At 44.1% G+C, this 20,514-nt stretch overlaps 1 long non-coding RNA gene across 4 annotated transcripts in view; it reads left to right on the forward strand.

Moving 5' to 3' along the window:
• Positions 1–20,256, forward strand: part of LOC149444995 (uncharacterized) — a 31,788-nt gene extending 11,532 nt beyond the window's left edge. For 2 of the 4 annotated variants that reach the window (XR_016306478.1, XR_016306479.1), the window contains exons 4-7: positions 457–556; positions 937–1,097; positions 6,774–6,897; positions 20,013–20,256. This is a non-coding gene — a long non-coding RNA (uncharacterized LOC149444995). Of the gene's footprint in view, positions 1–456; positions 557–936; positions 1,098–6,773; positions 6,898–18,102; positions 18,179–20,012 lie in introns of all 4 variants that reach the window. The other 2 variants (XR_016306480.1, XR_016306481.1) reach the window with 2 other exon arrangements.
• The last annotated feature ends 258 nt before the right edge of the window (positions 20,257–20,514 follow it).

Below are 20,514 nucleotides of genomic sequence, written 5' to 3' on the forward strand. Positions count from 1 at the left end.
CACGTACTGGGAGGAGCAGTGAACTACCTAGAGCACTCAACAGTGCCGTGGTTGAGGACTATAAGCCGTCAGCTGCAAAAGCTGTTGGTACTTGTAGTTTTCCCGTTCACAAAATTCTGTGAATGGATGACACGGCTGGGTGGACGGAGCGCCGCAAGGCCGTGTTTATTTAAAATGGTGGGTGTGGGGAGAAGATCAGCAGCATGCTGACACAATGAGGATTGGGGGGGGCCTTGTTGCTGCTGCAAAAGTAACTTGTTACATGTTACACCTTGAATACGGGTATAACACGTAACGTTACAAAAGGTGAACTTGTCCTTTAATAAAATTTCACAAAATAACATTTCATTCAGTGCATTGGTGTGAACCGGACTCACAGGAAATGGGCAAATAGGCTCCTGAGCACCTTCTAGTAAATGTGATTTTTCTTTTTTTGTTATGACTTCATATTCACAGCATCTGGAACACCTGGGCCGGACCAGAAAATGACAGATGTAGTGCCATGAAGTACGACCAGGGCACAGGCTGTTGGCAGGGTCCCAACCGGTCCACATTGGTGAGTGTCACTAGGGATGACCGATGGGAATAACATGTTGGATTGCGGGGCATTGCCTGCTGTGACCAAAGTGCAGGGTATGGCTTCATTACAGGATAACGAGACACCTAGAAGGTCACATACACCATATATCTTATGCCTACTCTGCACAGCTATGTAACAGCATTGCAGTCACTTTATAAATACAGCTACATAGCAGTTTTGTAGTCTCCATAAAAGTGCATCTGTACACATACAGCCACGTGGAAGGATTGTACTCGGAATCTTTGGGAACGTGTGAGGAGGCGTGTTTCCCCCTGTATGTTGCACCGTAGCAATCGTGATGAGGTGTTTGATCAGACTAAGACATGCAAATGCCGTCATTTTTCTCCCTTCTGCAGGTGAAATTGTTCTGTGGTAAAGAAACAGTCATCATGTCCACGTCGGAGCCAAGTCGTTGTGAATACCTCATGGAATTCTACACTCCGGCCTCCTGTCAGCAGCCCGCTGGGATTCCCCAACCAGAGGAACATGAGGAGCTGTGACCTCATCAGTCCTATAGGTGCCGTACTGTTCTGAGTGGGAGTGTGAGCGGGGAAAAAGTGTTTTAGGCTCAATACCCACAATAAAATGGTATATGTTGGTTGTAGTGCAGTGCATTGCGGTCTGCTGTACAATGTAAGGGTGTGCCATTCATAATCCATACACCCCAATGTGCTGCACATAGAGCAGGTATATTAGAAAAAACGCATTGGTGGAAGGTCCTTCTATTCATGTCGGTAAACGTCCCTGCTGTTTTGGTCCTGCGGCACTTGTATTTTTCTTGGTCTTGAATTAGTTGGCAAATACAGTATCTCCCAGAAGTGAGTACACCCCTCACATTTTTGTAAATATTTTATTCTATCTTTTCATGTGACAACACTGCAGAAATGACACTTTGCTACAATGTGACGTAGTCAGTGTACAGCTTGTATAACATGTAAATGTACTGTCCACTCAAAATAACTCAACACACAGCCATTAATGTCTAAATCGCTGGCAACAAAAGTGAGTCCACCCCTAAGTGACAAGGTCCAATTAGCCATTTTCACTCCCCAGTGTCATGTGACTCATTAGTGTTACAAGGTCTCAGGTGTGAAAGGGGAGCAGGTGTGTTACATTTGGTGTTATCGCTCCCACTCTCTCATACTGGTCACTGGAAGTTCAACATGGCACCTCATGGCAAAGAACTCTGAGGATCTGAAAAAAAGAATTGTTGCTCCACATAAAGATGGCCTAGGCTATAAGAAGATTACAAACATAAATCACGTGATAGTGCCACTTCAAATCTCATAAATGTACAAACGCATAAATATATAAGTCCAATATGAATAATTCAGTGATGCAACATACACATGCAATGTGCAATTGGTGCTCAATCGTGTAAGTGCCAACACACTTTTCCACTCCAGCTGCGTGTGTATGTGTATGTTGCATCACTGAATTATTCATATTGGACTTATATATTTCTGCGTTTGTACATTTATGAGATTTGAAGTGGCACTATCACGTGATTTATGTTTGTTATCTTTATTCCAATATTATTTGCTGGCACTTGTGTGGGGCACTAAGATGATTTGGTCACTTTAAGATGTGTCATATTTTTCACATTTCATATGTTTTCATTTTTTAATTTTTTTTCCATGTTTTCAATATCATTATTTCACATGTAGATGTGTTTGGCATTTTTAGCCCATGTAGCAATATTTATAGTGATTCAGTTTATTAGCGCTGCACTATTGTTTAATATTTATTCTGCACTGGTTGGGTATCAGTTTGAGTGTAAGCAGCTGATAGGTAGGGTTTGGGGTCCATTACAGCGCAGGAGGAATTTTTTTTCAAACAATTGTCTAGGCTATAAGAAGATTGCCAAGACCCTGAACCTGAGCTGCAGCACGGTGGCCAAGACCATACAGCGGTTTAACAGGACAGATTCCACTCCGAACAGGCCTCGCCATGGTCAACCAAAGAGGTTGAGTGCACGTGCTCAGCGTCATATCAAGATGTTGTCTTTGAGAAATAGATGTATGAGTGCTGCCAGCATTGCTGCAGAGGTTGAATGGGAAGGGGGTCAGCCAGTCAGTGCTCAGACCATACGCCACACACTGCATCAAATTGGTCTGCATGGCTGTCGTCCCAGAAGAAAGCCTCTTCTAAAGATGATGCACAAGAAAGTCTGCAAACAGTTTGCTGAAGACAAGCAGACTAAGGACATGGATTATTGGAACCACGTCCTGTGGTCTGATGACAACAAGATCAACTGATTTGGTTCAGGTGGTGTCAAGCGTGTGTGGAGGCAACCAGGTGAGGAGTACAAAGACAAGTGTGTCTTGCCTACAGTCAAGCATGGTGGTGGGAATGTCATGGTCTGGGGCTGCATGAGTGCTGCCGGTACTGGGGAGCTACAGTTCATTGAGGGAACCATGAATGCCAACATGTACTGTGATATACTGAAGCAGAGCATGATCCCTTCCCTTTGGAGTCTGGGCCGCAGGGCAGTATTCCAACATACCGACCCCAAACACCGCTCCAAGACGACCACTGCCTTGCTAAAGAAGCTGAGGGTAAAGGTGATGGACTGGCCAAGCATGTCTCCAGACCTAAACCCTATTGAGCATCTGTGGGGCATCCTCAAACGGAAGGTGGAGGAACGCAAGATCTCTAACATCCACCAGCTTTGTGATGTCGTCATGGAGGAGTGGAAGAGGACTCCAGTGGCAACCTGTGAAGCTCTGGTGAACTCCATACCCAAGAGGGTTAAGGCAGTGCTTGATAATAATGGTGTCCACACAAAGTATTGACACTTTGGGCCCAATTTGGACCTTGTCATTTAGGGGTGGACTCACTTTTGTTGCCAGCGGTTTAGACATTAATGGCAGTGTGTTGAGTTATTCTGAAGGGACAGCAGATTTACATGTTATACAAGCTGTACACTCACTACGTCACATTGTAGAAAAGTGTCATTTCTTCAGTGTTGTCACATGAAAAGATAGAATCAAATATTTACAGAAATGTGAGGGGTGTACTCACTTCTGTGAGATACTGTATATATCCTTAACTTCCCCCTCTGTGGAGAACAGGGTGGCAGCAGGACTGTTTTACAGCTGCTGCAAAGCTTAGTGCGCTGTGTTCAGAGAATTCAGTGATAGTATTGTACCCAGTGTAGGCGCAGACTCTCCCACAATTACACACTCCGTGGTCATTTTTGTGGTTTTAATACGAACGCTAATAATAAGAGCTTTAGTAAAATTAATGCAAGGCTAAGACTAATTTTTTCTAAACAAAAGAAAAAAAGTATATGTACTGTGGCTGGTCGGCAACCTGTTATGAAGTTCTTTAAGATATGTTCAGTGAGGCAAAACAATACCTTTTTGGGTGCAGAAAAGCAAATGTAAAGGAAGGGTTCTTTTTAACTCCTTTGCCCTGAGGTTTATGTTCTTACTGTGAGACTGTCACTTGTGGCATATAAATTAGAAGCATTTTGTGGGTACAAGGACTGTGCCATATGTGTACAGTGTACTGTATACTGGGACTAGGCTCAGGTTCTTTTCATCCTGCTTTAAGCCATTTCCACTGCTAGGCACAACCTGACCGTGACAACCAATTGCAATGGTGTGCTACATGCACTGCTGGACTTATTTTCTGTTCAATCCCAGCTTTCCTCAGCTGGATCTGAAGATTGAAAAACGCTGGCATAATACAGCCACATGGAGTTGTAGGGAGCTAAGAGAGGATTGGATAAAATGTGTGTAAACATTATGCCCCCGACTTTTTTTTTTTTTTTTTTTTTACTGCACCCCCAGACCAGACAAACTAAATCCGGCCCTGCCAGGAAAGAATGTGATTATTATTATTATTATTATACAGGATTTATATAGTGCCAACAGTTTGCTCAGCACTTTACAATATAACGGGAGACAATACAGCAACAATACAGTTCAATACAAGAGGGATAGGAGGGCCTTATCCTTGGAGCTTACAATCTAGGAGGGAGGGGCTAGTGGTACAAAAGGTAGTAACTTTGGGGGATGAACTGGTTGGAAGAGTAGAAGATTCCAGTATTAGTTGAGGGAAGGATAGGCTTCCCTGAAGAGATAGGTTTGCAGAGTAGGCGATAGTCTGATAAATTGGGGTAGAGAGTTCCAGAGGATGGGGAAGCTCTGGAGAAGTCCTGGAGACGAGCATGGGAGGAGGAGACAAGGGAGCTAGAGAGTAGGAGGTCTTGTGAGGAGCAGGGAGTACGGTTTGGGTGATATTTAGAGACAAGATTGGTGATGTCATTTGAGGCAGAGTTATAAATGGCTTTATACATTATTGTTAATGTTTTGAATTTTATCCGTTGGGCAACGTTAAGCCAGTGGAGGGATTGGCAGAGAGGGGTGACAGATACAGAACGTTAGTAAGGTGGATGAGTCTGGCAGCAGCATTCATGATAGACTGAAGAGGGGATAGCCTGTGATGAGGTAGGCCAATGAGGAGGGAGTTACAATAGTCAAGGCCAGATATAACAAGGGAGTGGATAAGTTGCTTAGTGGTTTCTGAGGTTAGGAACGGGCGTATCTTGGGGATGTTGTGGAGGTGAAGTCTACAAGATTTGGACAGTGACTGGACTTGGGGCTGAAAGGACAGATGGGAGTCTAGGATTACACCTAGTACCCTGGCATGAGGGGAGGGAATGATGCTTGTGTTATTGATCTTGGTGGAGCACAGGGGAGGCATGCAGGGTCTTTTAGATCCTGGATGTCTCAAAATAGAGAATCTGTCACCCAAAATCATCACATAGGGGACTTTTTGTCCCCTATGTGATTTAACAAAAAAAAAAAAAATTTATTTCTTAAAAATGTAAGTTACACCCTAGCATATAATGCCCCTCACCCCCACATATGTACGCACACACAAATGTAAAAGCATGCGCTGGGGCGCCTACACATCAAAACGTCAAGTGCGATACACATGTTCTATATCGCCGTGCACACCAGAATGAGAGCGATAATTCTAGTACCAGTCCTCCTATGTAACGCTAAACTGATGACCTATAAGGAGCTTTAAAAGCGTCACCTATAGAAAATATAGGGAACTGAAGTTTGGGACCTTTTTCACGCGTGCATTCAAATTTAAGGTTTGACATGTTGGATATCTGTTTACTCGATGCAATCTCATCTTTTATATTTTACAAGAAAATCTGATAATTTATTGCGTTTTGTGCCCTGAAATTAAATTAAGTGGATTTTTTACTGAAATTTTAAGTTTCATAGATCTTTGTGATAATATCATGTGACATATAAAATTGGAACTGCTGCCATTTTATTTTCTAGGGTCTCTGCTTTCACAAAATATATAATGTTTAAGAGTTTTGTGTAATCAGGCCTTAAATGATTTTTTAAATGTGCACAAAAAACGCAAAAATGGCTCTGGCAGTGAAAGTGATAAAGGATAAGTCCAACACTCCCATTTTCTGAGGAGCAGCCAATCAGTGCTCATTACACTGCAAGGTCTCTTCCCTCCCTGCTAGTCCCCGGGTACGGTGCCGGAGACAGGCAGGGAGGGGAGGAGGAGATATAGAGTGCAATGTTAAAAATATTAAACGTTTAATTCGCCATAAAGTCCCTTTTTTTTTTTTTTTTTTTTTAAAAGCCCCAGACAGTCCATAAAGCACCTCAGATTTAAATAGTGTTTTGGTTAAAATATATTTATTTTTTAGTCAGGACAAGTAGACCTGGAGACCGATTTAGTCCCTGAACAAGTAGTTTTTTCAAAAATTTCCACACCCGTTTCTGCCCAGGTACGGGCAGACAGCTTATTGTGAGCCTGCTGGAACCTGGCATTGCACCCACAATCTGATGATCACAGGTGCAATACTTTACAGAATGCAATGTAAAATAATAATAAATGCACATTTTTGGTGCTTGCAAAAAACACGTGCATTTATTATTTTTTTTTTTTTTACAATAGGTGAACTTATCCTTTAAACTTGCAGGTTTCTGAGTGTAGACTTCGATCCTTCTTTAAATTGTAATGTAAAATAAATGCACCCAAATACATCCTAAAGACAATGGAAATATGAAAACTGTTCATAAGAAGTCAAGTGTTTGGAATTTTAAATCAAACTGATTGTATTCCTGTCCATGGTAGAATATGAGGGCAGTGCTGGGGTTGATGCTCTTCCAGATAACTAATATGTTTATTTTTGTTGTCAAAGTGAAAACGGAATGACTGTAAAGAGAAAGTTCTCTGGAGCAATTGTCGTCCCCAAGAATCTGTCCAAGGGAACGTCTGACTTGCTGGTGCTTTTCACGCTGGACCACAACTAGGATGTGTTCAAGGTAAGTTTGTTGATATGTTTGGATCGTGGTGTACCGGTGTCCTGACTGCAAGTGTTGTGGATTTATTCTGTGACTCAATAGCTAGTGCAGTAACCACCCCAACAAAATGTTATTGAATGACAGATTCTCTGATTATTATTATTATTATACAGGATTTATATAGTGCCAACAGTTTGCGCAGCGCTATACAAAATGAAGGTTGACATTACAGTTACAATACAATTTGTAACTGTAATGACAACAGTGCAAATTGTACTGATAATCAGAGAGTGAATTAGGAGCATTGTGGCATCATTTTGTTAATAAGGGGCGTATTCTGGAGATGTTGCGGAGGTTGAGGCGGCATGATTTGGACAGGGATTGGATGTGGGCCTGACAGGATATTTCAGAATTTGCACTGTAATGACAACAGTGCAAATTGTACTGATAATCAGAGAGTGAATTAGGAGCATTGTGGCATCATTTTGTTAATAAGGGGCGTATTCTGGAGATGTTGCGGAGGTTGAGGCGGCATGATTTGGACAGGGATTGGATGTGGGCCTGACAGGATATTTCAGAATCCAGGGTTACCCCTAGCACTTTGGCATTCAGGGATGGGTTGATAGTGGTGCTATTGATCCTGACTGAGAAATGGTTTTGGATAGGTTGAGTTTTAGGAAGTGGTGTGACATCCAGTCTGATTTGTCTCTGATATGTCTGTTAGTAAATCGTTAATACGTGAGGGAATTGAGGTGGTGAGCTGAGGAGTAGAGAGGTAGATTTGTGTGTCATCAGCATAGACATGGTATTGGAAACCATGGGAAGCTATCAGCTGACCCAAGGAAGAAGTGTAGATCGAGATTAGGAGAGGTCCAAGGACAGAACCTTGGGGGACCCCGACAGTGAGAGGAGTAGGAGAGGAGAAAGTATAGTTGTAAGTGACACTGAAGGTGCGGTGAGATAGGTAAGATTTGAACCAACGGAGAGTACAGTCACCAAGACCAAGTAAATAGAGTTTTTTTGAGGAGGAGGGGGTGGCCAACTGTGTCAAAGGCAGCACAGAGGTCCTAGAGCAAGAGTACGGAATAGTGACCATTGGTTTTCGCGGTTAGTAAGTCGTTTGTGAGTTTTAGGAGAGCAGTTTCTGTGGAGTGTTGTGGGTGAAATCCAGACTGAAGGGGAACGAGAAGGTTATTCTCAATAAGGTGGCAGCTCAGCTGGTTGTAGACTAGACATTCAAGGAGTTTGGAGGCAAAAGGGAGTAAGCAGATGGGTCTTAGGTTGCTAAGATTGCTGGGGTTCAGTGAGGCCTTTTTAAGAATGGGGGCGACTAGCACATGTTTTAGAGAGTTGGGGAAGATGCCAGTAGAAAGGGAGAGACTGACGATACGAGTTAAAGAGTGAAGAATAGAGCCAGAGGATGACCGAAGTATTTGCAAGGGAACAGGGTCCAGGGGGCAGGTGGTTAGGTAGGCTTTAGAAACGTTTACCAACCTCCTCTATAGTAGCTGGGTTAACCAAGGGAAGTATAGATTGTGCAGGTAGACAAGGAGTGTAGGGTGAGGGAGATATCTGTACAGTAGAGATCTCGTCACTAATTGTATCAATCTTATTTTTGAAGTGATTAGCGATCTCCTGGGCAGTGAGTGAGTTAGCGGCTGGAGGTAAAGGATGAAGTAGAGTTAAATGGAGAAAAGAGTTGATGGGGATTGCGTGAGAGGGTGTTAATGAGAGTGATAAAATAGGTCTGTTTGGCAGTGTGGAGACAGGAATTGTATTTTTGAAAGGCAGATTTATATTGATTGAAGTCTTGCTGGGGCTTAGTCGTATGCCATAAACGCTCAAGAGCATGGCTACATTTTTTGAGGCATCTGGTATTGTCTTTTTGCCAGGGCTGTAGCGGTTAGGGCCTAGGTCTGTGTGTAGTGAGGGGGGCCAATGTGTCCACAGTGGATGACAGTGAACTGTTGTAGACAGAAGTGGCCAGGTTGGGACAGGACAGGGCTGAGATTTTGTCATAGAGACAATCTGTTGCCGAAAAAAAGAAGAGAAGGGTTAAGATAACGAAGGTTTCTACCGGTAACTGGTAGTTGGAAGCCAAGGAGAGAGTGAGGCTAATAACGGAGTGATCAGAGATCGGAAAAAAGTTGGTGAGGTTGCAAAGAGTGCTGTCAGGAATGGACTTGCCAATAGTGGTGGGACTCACCTGCCTTGTGGGCTGCAGTACCAGGGCTGGCCAGCGGGTGCTCTCAACAACCAGAGGTTCACTTCGGCAATTAGCCATCACCTGGGGCTGATTGCAGGTGGTGTATTTAAGGGATGGCCAGACCTGCAGTCTGTGCCTTGGTGTGTGTTTTTCCATGGGCCCCTGTATCTTGTAACCTGCATTCCTGTTCCTGTTTCTGCCTGACTTGTTGCCGACCCTGCCTAATCCTGACTTCTGCTGACTTCTCCTGTTTGATCCCTGGCTTGTGACCCTGACCATTCTCTGCCTGACCCCCTGTACCTACCTGTCCGTTAGTTGCTGTACCCGGCTCGTGACCTGACTACTCTCCGCCTGCTCCTCCTGTACCTACCTGCCCGATAGTTATCGACACGGCCTGCCTGGCTACGTTGTGCTCTATATGTGTATGTACCTGTGTATCTATATCAGTTTAGGTTTGGGTTTGTTTTACCTTGTTGTATGAATTTGTGTTAGCTTGGTGTTTGGTGCACTGCGTTTATATTTGTATTGTTAGTCTTAATAAATTGTCTTATTTATACCATATCTGAAGCCTGCGTTTCCCTGTGTCAGTCCACACACTTCTGGTCACACCCGCATCCCTGACAAGTGCATAGGTAGGAGAATACAAGGTTGAGGCAGTTCCCATTAGAGTGAGTAGAAGCATGTGTCCATTGTTTTAGTCAATAGAAGTGGTTAGGCTCAGAAGTTTAGAGGTAGCAGGAGTTTTAAGATAAGCAGGGATGTTTAAGTCACCAAGAATGATTGTGGGAATTTGAGAAGAGAAAAAGTAAGGCAGCCAGGCAGAGAAGTCAACAAGGAAGCGTGATACCGGTTCAGGAGGCTGATAGATCACAGCAATTCTTAAAGAAATTGGAGAGAATAGACGTATACAGTGAACTTCAAATGAGGAGAGGGAGGTCCTGAAAAGTGCTTTGAGGGGATAGGAGGATTCCAACTCCACCTCCTTTCCATCCACTAGACCTGTAAGAGTGAGTCCAGAGGAGACCACCATGGGAAAGGGCAGCAGGAGAGGGAAAGTCAGATTCATGAAGCCAGGTTTCTGTAGTTGAAGGAAAACCGAGGGCTGGGCCCACAGATTCAGAGGGTACACGATGCCACAATTACGTTTACTGAAGAGTTATAGTGATCATGTAGTTGAGCATACGTAAACAGAATGATAACAGCGCATAACCATACAGTAAGAATAATACTGTCTAACACTAACCCCGTACTTGCGGACTTTTCCCCAATGTCCAGAAAGCAGCCTGGCTGCGCCTGAATGTTCCTGAGCAAGATATAACGTTGGGGTGCACCCTAAGTATTGCGCAATACTATTTGTAATCCAAAGGAAAGTGGAGTATGTCTCTTGTAACTTTCTGGTATATATAAAATGTCACTGACCACGTGTGGTGCGATGTGCTGCGGCAAAGCCGCACTTACGGTTCCCTGCCAGGCTCTTGGTGTTTTCTCCTGACCCACTCCGGAACCAGACCACACAGTCACTTGTTTCCTGGCCTCGTTGTGGATCTTCCTTAGGTGCCCTTGCCAGATTCCACTGTGAGCCGTAAATCCTCTTCCAGGCCCCACACAGATTCTCCAGAAGTCCTCAGCATCCAAAAGCCAGACCCAGACTCCACTTCCTCCTCAGAGTTTGTGATGCAGTAAGTCATTTCTTAATTGCAGCCTCAAACCTGCATTTACAGTTCACTATGACCCTTCTGAGGGTCCTACTCGGCCCCTAAATTAGTATTCATGAAACTTTATAGGGTAAATAAGCATTTATCTTGTCTTAGCAAAAGTCACTACAAAATCGATTCTTGTACTTTGCTGCCATCTACTGACCAAAGAGCATATTACAGGCACAATATAGTTTAACATTAGATGTCAGTATTCATCCATGCGTCACACCCTTACATAGTTGCAAGTAGGTTAAAGGAGTTAGTGATTCAAAGGTCATGGACAGAAGTGAGTTTGTTACAGACAGAGCAGACATTCCAAAGGGCACAGGAAAAGGGGAGGCTGGTTCTAGAAAGAAGAGGAATAGTAACCAGATTGTGTGGATTGCGGCCGCAGTTCGAGGATAAGGTGTGTTGGTCAAATGAGAAAGATGGTGGCCCAGGATTTGGGAAATGTCTCCCAGATGTTAGGAGATGCAGAAGGGTGAGAGAGGTAATATGGGAGTGTGACTTATATGGAGGGACAGGTCCCAGTGTCCTGGAGGTTTTATTAGGATGTGAGTTCAGAATTAGCAGGAGTTGATGAGTACAGTAATAAGGTGAAGGTAGGAGTGAGGGTGATATATATGAGTTGTGGGGTGGAGAAGAGGGGTGTAGGAGAGAGAGTTTGAAGAGAGAGGATACAACTGTGAGAAGGAGGAGTAGGGAGTGCATGTTACAGAGTGGTGAGATGAAGAAGCAGACTGGGTAAGAGATGAAAGAGTGGAAGAGGAAACAGGTCACCTGTAGTCTGTTTAGTATTTGAAGTCGTCTGCTGTGGTTTTGCTGAAGTGCAGAGCCAAAGTGCAATGCTCAATACTTAATCCAAGATGATAGTTGCCAATGCTACCCATGGCTGTGCTGCCTCTGGCTGTGCCTCCCCTAAGGAAGGTCTAAATTTTTACTGAGTTGGGTGGGGGTATTGCCAATTAATCAATGAGGAATGCATAGGAGAGACACATGGCTAGCAGGGCAAATTTCTCACACCAAAGGAGGACAAAAAGACTGCAGGAGGGCAGAGTTGTAAAGATTAGGATCAACTCATAAATTTGGGTAAGACAATAAGAGCAAAATAAACACCACAGTAATATGGACAGAGTTAGAGCTCGTTCACACTTGACTTATCTCTAACTCTTGCCAAACGCTCCTATAGTGTTTGACAGGCATTTGGGAAGCGTTTTTGAGGCATTTACCAAGCATTAAAACCGCACCACAAACACCTATAATGAAGTTTAATGGTATTAATGCTCCACAAACGCCCAGGCGTTTGAGGAGCGTCACCATAGACTTGAATGGGAGGTTTCAACTCCTCCTGACTCAACATGAGGCGTCAGTTTTGCGGCGACGCAACGCTTCAGTGTGAACAGCACTGTGTGCTGCCATGTGCAGAATATTCATAGGTGTTTGAGAAACGTTAAAAACACTTCCCAAACTCCTGTCTGACGCCTGCTGACAAAGCTAGTGTGAACGTAGCCGTAAAGATTTGGGAAGCAGTAAGAATTACCAAGAACATTGATAGCCATGAATCGGCTTCAGTTAGAGGTGGATTTTAAAAGCAGTATAGATTACCATATAGCAGTGCAGGGTGAATTCGCATTCATACATGGCATGGGCGATAGTACAGATGGATATTGCTTGCAGACATTTACCATATAGCAGTGCAGGGTGAATTCGCATTCATACATGGCATGGGCGATAGTACAGATGGATATTGCTTGCAGACATTTACCATATAGCAGTGCAGGGTGAATTCGCATTCATACATGGCATGGGCGATAGTACAGATGGATATTGCTTGCAGACATTTACCATATTGCAGTGCAGGGTGAATTCGCATTCATACATGGCATGGGCGATGATACTTCTATTTTGCTCCTGACTAAAAATAAGCAGTGGCTGTAGGGCCAGTTATTGGGGAGGGTGGGGAAATAACAGGGATTGTCAGTGTTTCAGTGTTAAAACCCTGCAAAAGGATTGTGGTGCAGAATTCCAATGGGTTACATTTAAGAAGACTTAATTGGGAGAATCCTGTCATTTCCAGTTGCTTTATGATGTTGAGTGAGTGTGCCCTGATCTCCCAACCTACAGTCAGTTGGGCAGGTTAGAAGTCCCAGTTGTTAAGTCTTTACCTGCTCAAATATTACTTTATCCTGTGAATTGTTGAACACATTTAAGTGCTTTCCAATTCGTCCATCACTACTCCCTAGACCAGTGGTCTCCAAACTGCTGCTCGAGGGCCATATCCAGTCCTTTACTTGCCTTTATCTAGCCCTTTGGACTTCCAAATTATTATGCAAATGATATTTTTCTCATTTACCTAAATAATTGATGTAAATAACAGTCGGCATAATTCTCATGTTATCAACTATTAAGAGTACAATTCAAATTTGATTGAACAAACCTCCTAATGATAACAGGATTTTTTTGAAACCTAAAACACTTACAATGCGCTGTTCCAAATTATTCCGCACAGTAAGTTTCAAAACACTTTATAGGTTGTAAAGAACTGAAAATTGTAGTTTCTTGTGTTTGCAGCATATTTACTGAAATCAAAAGCTATTTCAATCAAACTTTTAACAACATTTTAACAGGTCACGTTACATTTTAACATGGGACCCTTTATTTGATAGCAGCTTTACAAGTCTTGCATCCATTGAACTTGTGAGTTTTTGGACAGTTTCTGCTTGAATTTGTTTGCAAGATGTCAGAATAGCCTCCCAGAGCTACTGTTTGGATGTAAACTGCCTCCCACCCTCATAGATCTTTTGCTTGAGGATGCTCCAAAGGTTCTCTTTTACAAAAAGCTTTATTGAAAAATAAGCAAAGATGAACAGACAATCGTAACAAAAATTCAATGACCAACATTTACATAGTACAATAAATGAAGGGAAGCTGGTGCAAGGCATGCATCAATAAAGGCAAAATCGGAAAAGTTTACATAGGTGCCCGGAGGGAGGGGATGGGGAGGGAGGTTGGGAGAGAACGGGCAACAGACCTTTGTGGGCAATGATAATGTAAACTCCAAAGGGAAGTATTGCTATATCAACATTATAATAAACAGGAAAGGCCCGAGAAAAGGCCGCATCAAAAAACAGCACATATTCATGACCTAGAATTTAAAAAGAAATCTAGATTGCATAAATAGCCTTACGAATGCAGCGTAGAGAACAGGAGGTACAATCCGTAAATTATGTTTAAGAGCAGAGTAAACAGAAGAGTAGAAAAAGACAAATAGTAGAGAGACATGGACAACACACACAGACACACAACAAAAAAAAAAAAAAAAAAAGGGGGGAGAGGGAGGGGCCCCGGGGGGATCACAGCAGAATCCATCCTCATATCGATAGAAGGGACTGGTCGAATCTCGAGGGCTGGGCTACGTCCAGCCAGGGACGCCATATCTGCAGAAATTTTGTATGGGTATCCAATAATATGGCCGTCAGTTTTTCATTGACCATTATGAAGTTCATCCGGTTTTTGACAGCCTCAAAGCTAAGAACAGGAGTCTTCCAAGCCCTCGCAATCGTCAACTTAGTTGCCATAAATAAATGTGATGCCAGTTGCCGTTCAGAGCGGAGAAGGCCCTCTGGTGGTTTAAATAGAAGCGCTTCATATGGATTACGCTTAATGTCTGTATGAAGAATAGTGCGGAGGAGGGCATACACCCTAATCCACAACCTGCTTACCTTAGGACAAGTCCACCAGATATGTGCCATGGTACCTAATTGCTGACATCCCCGAAAACAAACCGGGGAATAGGTAGGAATAAAACTAGCTAGACGGGCAGGCGTATAATACCATCGGTATAGAATTTTGTAGGCATTCTCAAGAATAATAACATTCCTGGAACACTTAGATAATGTTTGGGTCATGAGCTGCCAGTCTTGTTGATCCAGGGTTCCCCCTAATTCCGACTGCCAACGCTGATGGTAGGAACGAACCGGAGGGGTTCTATATGACATAATGGAAGAATAAATCAGGGAGATCAGACCTGGAGCATGAGGTCTATGTCTACACTGGCTTTCAAAAGGGGATAAACGGTAAGGTCCTGGATGCGTACGTATTAGAGTATGAATAAAGTGACGAAGTTGAAGATAACCAAAATGTTCTCGGAGGGGAATGTTATAAGAAGAACGCAAAGTGTCAAAGGTAATTATTCTGGTGGGGGATAGGAGTGAATGAATATCATAAAAACCATGTGTCTGCCACCAGACAAACTGTCTAGGGTTATCCTTACCCGGAGGGAATAATGGGTTATGCAATAGACGTAGCAGAGGCAGATGAGGAGAGATAAGGCCAGCGGAGTATTTTATAGAATCCCAAAGACGAAGCGAAAGTGTCAGCGTTGGGCTAAGATTAGATGGACGCTGAGCATTAGGGAGCCAGGGCAAGGAGGGGAGCGGTATCGGGTGAGAGTCCATCATATCTACTACAGCCCACAGGGGGAAATGGTGAGAAGCATGAATATGAGCTAAAGGGGCAATGTTAGCCGCCAAATAATAGGACTGGAGATTTGGAACAGATAACCCGCCCGCATTCCGCCGCGCAAATAAAATGTGCTTGCTAATTCTAGGTCGAGAGGAGCCCCAAATAAAGGACAAAAGTTTTCGCTGATGTATACGCAATATATGCGAAGGTACTGAAACTGGCAGAACACGAAATAGGTATAATAGTTTAGGAAGGTAGGTCATACGGATTGCATTAATTCTGCCAAACCATGATAACGGGAAATGGGACCAAGAGGACAAAAGCTCAGTCAACTCATGAAAAACAGTGGGAAAGTTAGCCTGATACAGTCCATCATATGTCGGGGTAAGCTTAATTCCTAGATATGGTAAGGCCGAAAGCCATTGGAAGGGGAACGTTTGCTTCAAAGTAGTCAGAAGTGATGGTGGGAGGGTAACTGACATAGCTCTTGATTTAGCTGGATTGACGTGTAAACCTGAGAGGGTGGCAAAAGAATCAAGAACTGCTAGTAAATTAGGCAAAGTAATCCCCGGATTCGAGATTGACAATAATATGTCATCCGCAAACAACGATAATTTATGTTGGGAGCCCGCCACATCGATTCCCTTAATATCAGGATGTACACGGATTGCTTCTGCCAACGGTTCCAGGGCTAAGATAAAAAGTAAAGGGGAAAGCGGGCAGCCCTGCCTAGTACCTCTAGCAACCGAGAACGTAGAAGACTCAAATCCGTAGTATCTAAGCTTCGCTTGAGGGGATGTATATAGTGAAGAGATCCATCGCAAGAAGGAAGGACCGAAGCCAAAACGATGGAGGACCGACAGGAGATACGGCCAGGATAAAGTGTCAAAAGCCTTGTTGATGTCCAAGGATAAGAGCATCATATCGATTTTACGAGTATGGGCCAAATGTTGCAATTGTAAAATACGTCTAATGGCATCTCCGGCCTGCCTATGGGGAACAAATCCCACCTGATCCTTTTTAATCAGACGAGAAAGGAAGGAATTCAATCGAGTAGCCAAAATCTTAGTAAGAATCTTCATATCGATATTGGTAAGAGAGATAGGCCTATAATTAGCCCAGGAAGAATGATCTCGGTCCGGTTTAGGGATCATAACTACATTAGCAGTTAAAGAGTCCGGGGAAAAATTTGAACCTCCCTTCACCGCATTAAACATAGCGGCAAGGTGGGGAGCGAGCACATCAGCCAATTTCTTATAATATAGTGCCGTGTATCCATCAGGACCTGGGCGTTTGCCTGTTTTCAGTTCCGCTATACATTGCAAAACTTCAGATACTTGGATATTGCGATCCATCAGATCCTTATGGGCCGGTGTTAAAGTAGGTAATGACAAACTAGATAAGAAGTCAGAAATAGACTGAGGGTCAGCCCGGGTGGGATCAGAGTAAAGTTTAGCTAGTCTGTGCCGGAACTCCTCTAAAACCGTTACTGGGTTGCTCGTAAGGGTATTGTGACGAGTACGTAAAGATATCGGTTTAGGGTGTTGCGCAAAAGAATGCAATCTACGGGCCAACATAGAGTCTGGTTTGTTAGCTTTGCAATACCACTTCTGGCGAGTCCAACGTAAGGAGCGCTCAGCCTCATCTGTTAAACACAGATCCAACTCCAAAGGTTCTCAATAGGATTGAGGTCAGGGGAGGATGGAGGCCACACCATGACTTTCTCTCCTTTTATCCCCATAGCAGCCATTGATGCAGAGGTATTCTTTGCAGCATGAGATGGTGCATTGTCATGCATGAAGATGATTTTATTACGGAAAGCATAGTTCTTCCTTCTGTACCAGGGAAGAAAGTGGTCAGTCATAAACTCCACATACTTTGCAGAGGTCATTTTTACACCTTCGGGGACCCTAAAGGCGCCGACTAGCTCTGTTCCCATGATTCCGGCCCAAAACATGACTCCACCACCGCCTTGCTGACGTCGCAGCCTTGTTGGAACAGGGTGGCCGTCCACCAACCATCCACTACTCCATCCATTTGGACCATCCAGGGTTGCACGACACTCATCAGTGAACAGGACTGTTTGAAAATTAGTCTTCATGCATTTTTCTGCCCAATGCAGCTGTTTCTGCTTGTGAGCATTGGTTAGTGGTGGCCGAATAGAAGGTTTATGCACAGTTGCAAGACTCTGGAGGACTCTACACCTTGTTGTCCGTGGGACTCCAGAGGCACAAGCAGCTTCAAATATCTGTTTGCTGCTATGTAATGGTATTTTAGCAGCTGCTCTCTTGATCCGATGCATGGATCTGGCAGAAATCTTCCTCAATGTGCCTTTATCTGCACGAACCCGTCTGTGCTCTGAATCAGCCACAAATCTCTTAATAGTGCGATGATCACGCTTAAGTTTTCGTGAAATATCGAATGTTTTGATACCTTGTCCAAGGCATTGAACTATTTCACTCTTTTTGGCAGCAGAGAGATCCTTTTTCTTCCCCATATTGCTTGAAAACGGTGCTCTGCTTAATAATGTGGAACGCCCTCCTTCAGTAGTGTTTCCTTAAATTGGGCTCACCTGCTAATCTAATTATCACAGGTGTCCGAGATTGTGTTCAGTGATCAAAAGAGCCCTGACACACAATGCCATCCATGAGTTAAACTGAAAAACAAAATATTTAATCTTTGTGACACTTAAATAGAATTTGCATAATAATTTGGAACAGGGTGTATTCCTCCCTCTGACCAACAATGAGGTATTATTCCTCCCATCAGTGATGGACTATTCCTTTCACTGACACCAGCTATGTTTTTTGTGTTAAGTGTTAAGCTAAGTGGTTTTTTTTTTTGTTTTTTTTTTTTTAGATTCCTGGAAGTTTGCAGGAATGGTCAGTGATAAGCTGGTGGTTACTCGGCAGGGAAGAGACCCAGACAGACACAGGTGGATATACCGTATTTTTTGCTCCATAAGATGCACCTAGGTTTTAGAGGAGGAAAACAAGAAAAAAAATATTTTGACCCAATGGACTGCAGACATAATACAGGAGATGACCAGAGACTGCGGACATACTACAGGAGATGACCAGAGACTGCGGACATAGTACAGGAGATGACCAGAGACTGCGGACAAACTACAGGAGATGACCGGAGACTGCAGACACAGTACAGGAGATGACCAGAGACTGCAGACACAGTACAGGAGATGACCAGAGACTGCGGACACAGTACAGGAGATGACAAGAGACTGCAGACACAGTACAGGAGATGACCAGAGACTGCGAACACAGTAGAGGGGATGAGCAGAGACTGCGGTCACAGTACAGGGGATGAGCAGAGACTGCGGTCACAGTACAGGGGATGAGCAGAGACTGCGGTCACAGTACAGGGGATGAGCAGAGACTGCGGTCACAGTACAGGGGATGAGCAGAGACTGCGGTCACAGTACAGGGGATGAGCAGAGACTGCGGTCACAGTACAGGGGATGAGCAGAGACTGCGGTCACAGTACAGGGGATGAGCAAAGACTGCTGACACAGTACAGGGGATGAGCAGAGACTGCTGACACAGTACAGGGGATGAGCAGAGACTGGTGACACAGTACAGGGGATGAGCAGAGACTGCGGACACAGTACAGGGGATGAGCAGAGACTGCGGACCTTTGGGGAGGGAGGGGTAGCAGGTACCCACTCCCACTTGCACTGAGTTGTCCTCCCTCCCCGTCTTCTGGGACACTGACAGGTCCCAGAAGACTGCTGGACCACTCACAGAGAGCAACACTTCTCATGCATGCGCAGTGGGCACCCGGCTGTCACAGCCTGGTGCCCACACTAAAGATGCCGGTGCTGGGAGAGAAGACTGTAGAGCTCTGGACCGAGGAACAGGTAAGGGCTCTGCTGCAGAGAAGAGCCGAGTGGCCGGCCAGGTATTCTGACACGGCGGCAGCAGGAATACCAGACCGGCTGCTCCATATTCGCTCCATAAGATGCACAGACATTTTTCTCCATTTTTTTTTTTTGGGGGGGTAATGCATCTTATGGAGCAAAAAATACGGTATATCAAATGTCTTTTTCCAGCCAATTGCTTTTCCGGGGGGTTTCACATTGTTTCTAATATATGGGTAAATTTAAGAGCTGTTTTGAAAGATGGATGGGTCCCTATTCAACTGTGCATTTCCTAGCCCCGTGAAAGACCACGCTTTTAGGATGGTCTAATATTTAATAAAATACAGCCTGTGAATTGCCCAGGGAGCAGCATTAACATTGTGGCTTGTAGTACATCCATAATTTTATACTAATAAGCTGTGTATTGGGTCTGTGCACAGGATGGGTCTCTCCATGGTGTTTGGGTGACAGGTTCTCTTTGATAAAATTCAACCTTCATTCTTCCTTGCAAAGTAAACGCATGAAGGTTAAATTAATCTGCACATTCAGGATAAAGCGACAGGTTCACCATAATGCCAACCTCCACAAATGCAAATACTTTCCTGGTTTTTGCTCCTCAGCCAATCTGTTCAGTTGGAAATGAAAGTAAAGCCCCGAAGGAGTGGTGTTTGTGAAGTCATGCTGGTGCTTGTTGAAGGGGGGGAATTGTTGGGAAAGGGTGAGGGATTACAGGAAACATTGATTTTCTCTTTTTTTAATCAACATACAGGATAAATTTAAAGTGATGTAAGGTTGTACTTTTTTTTAAGGCAAACCGCTCCAATCCTCTTCTTTTTTGTGTCATGTCCTCCTGCAGTCAATTCAATTTGTTCATTCTTCTTCTCTTTTCCAACAGATGGAGCGCAAGACTCCATGTCACTACCTGGGAACCATGAATGCTGTGCCCAGTGGGATGAAGCTCCATGACCTCAGAATCCCCATCCTCCTTCCCTCCTGATCACTGCAGTAAAAGTCGCCAACAGACTCATTCCATCCATCCATCCATCCATCCTGCATTGCTGCTCTGTGCACCTTCATGTACGTAGTCATGATTTCTGTGTGCAGTGTTTAATTTTATTAAATTTAGACCTTTCCCACTGGCTGCTGTAGTTTTTCTTCTAGTTTGTGGTGAACAAACAAAATGCTATTCGTGTTAGCTACAATAGACTTGCTCAGTATCTAAACCAGCGGTCACTAAATGGCGGACCACAGTCCGAGAACGGCCCCAAAATGCTCCCTTCTGGACCGCCAGCCTGCAATGACAGATCTGCCGCTGAGCAGGGCGGTCCTCACAGCAACATGACATCACGTGTGTGCGCCCCGCCCCTTGCAGCTCACTGTCTCTCCGGCTCCCTCTC

Source organism: Staurois parvus, unplaced genomic scaffold (assembly GCF_062004578.1).
Source record: "Staurois parvus isolate SC_StPar_1 unplaced genomic scaffold, SC_StPar_1.0 ptg000752l, whole genome shotgun sequence".
NCBI lineage: Eukaryota > Metazoa > Chordata > Amphibia > Anura > Ranidae > Staurois > Staurois parvus.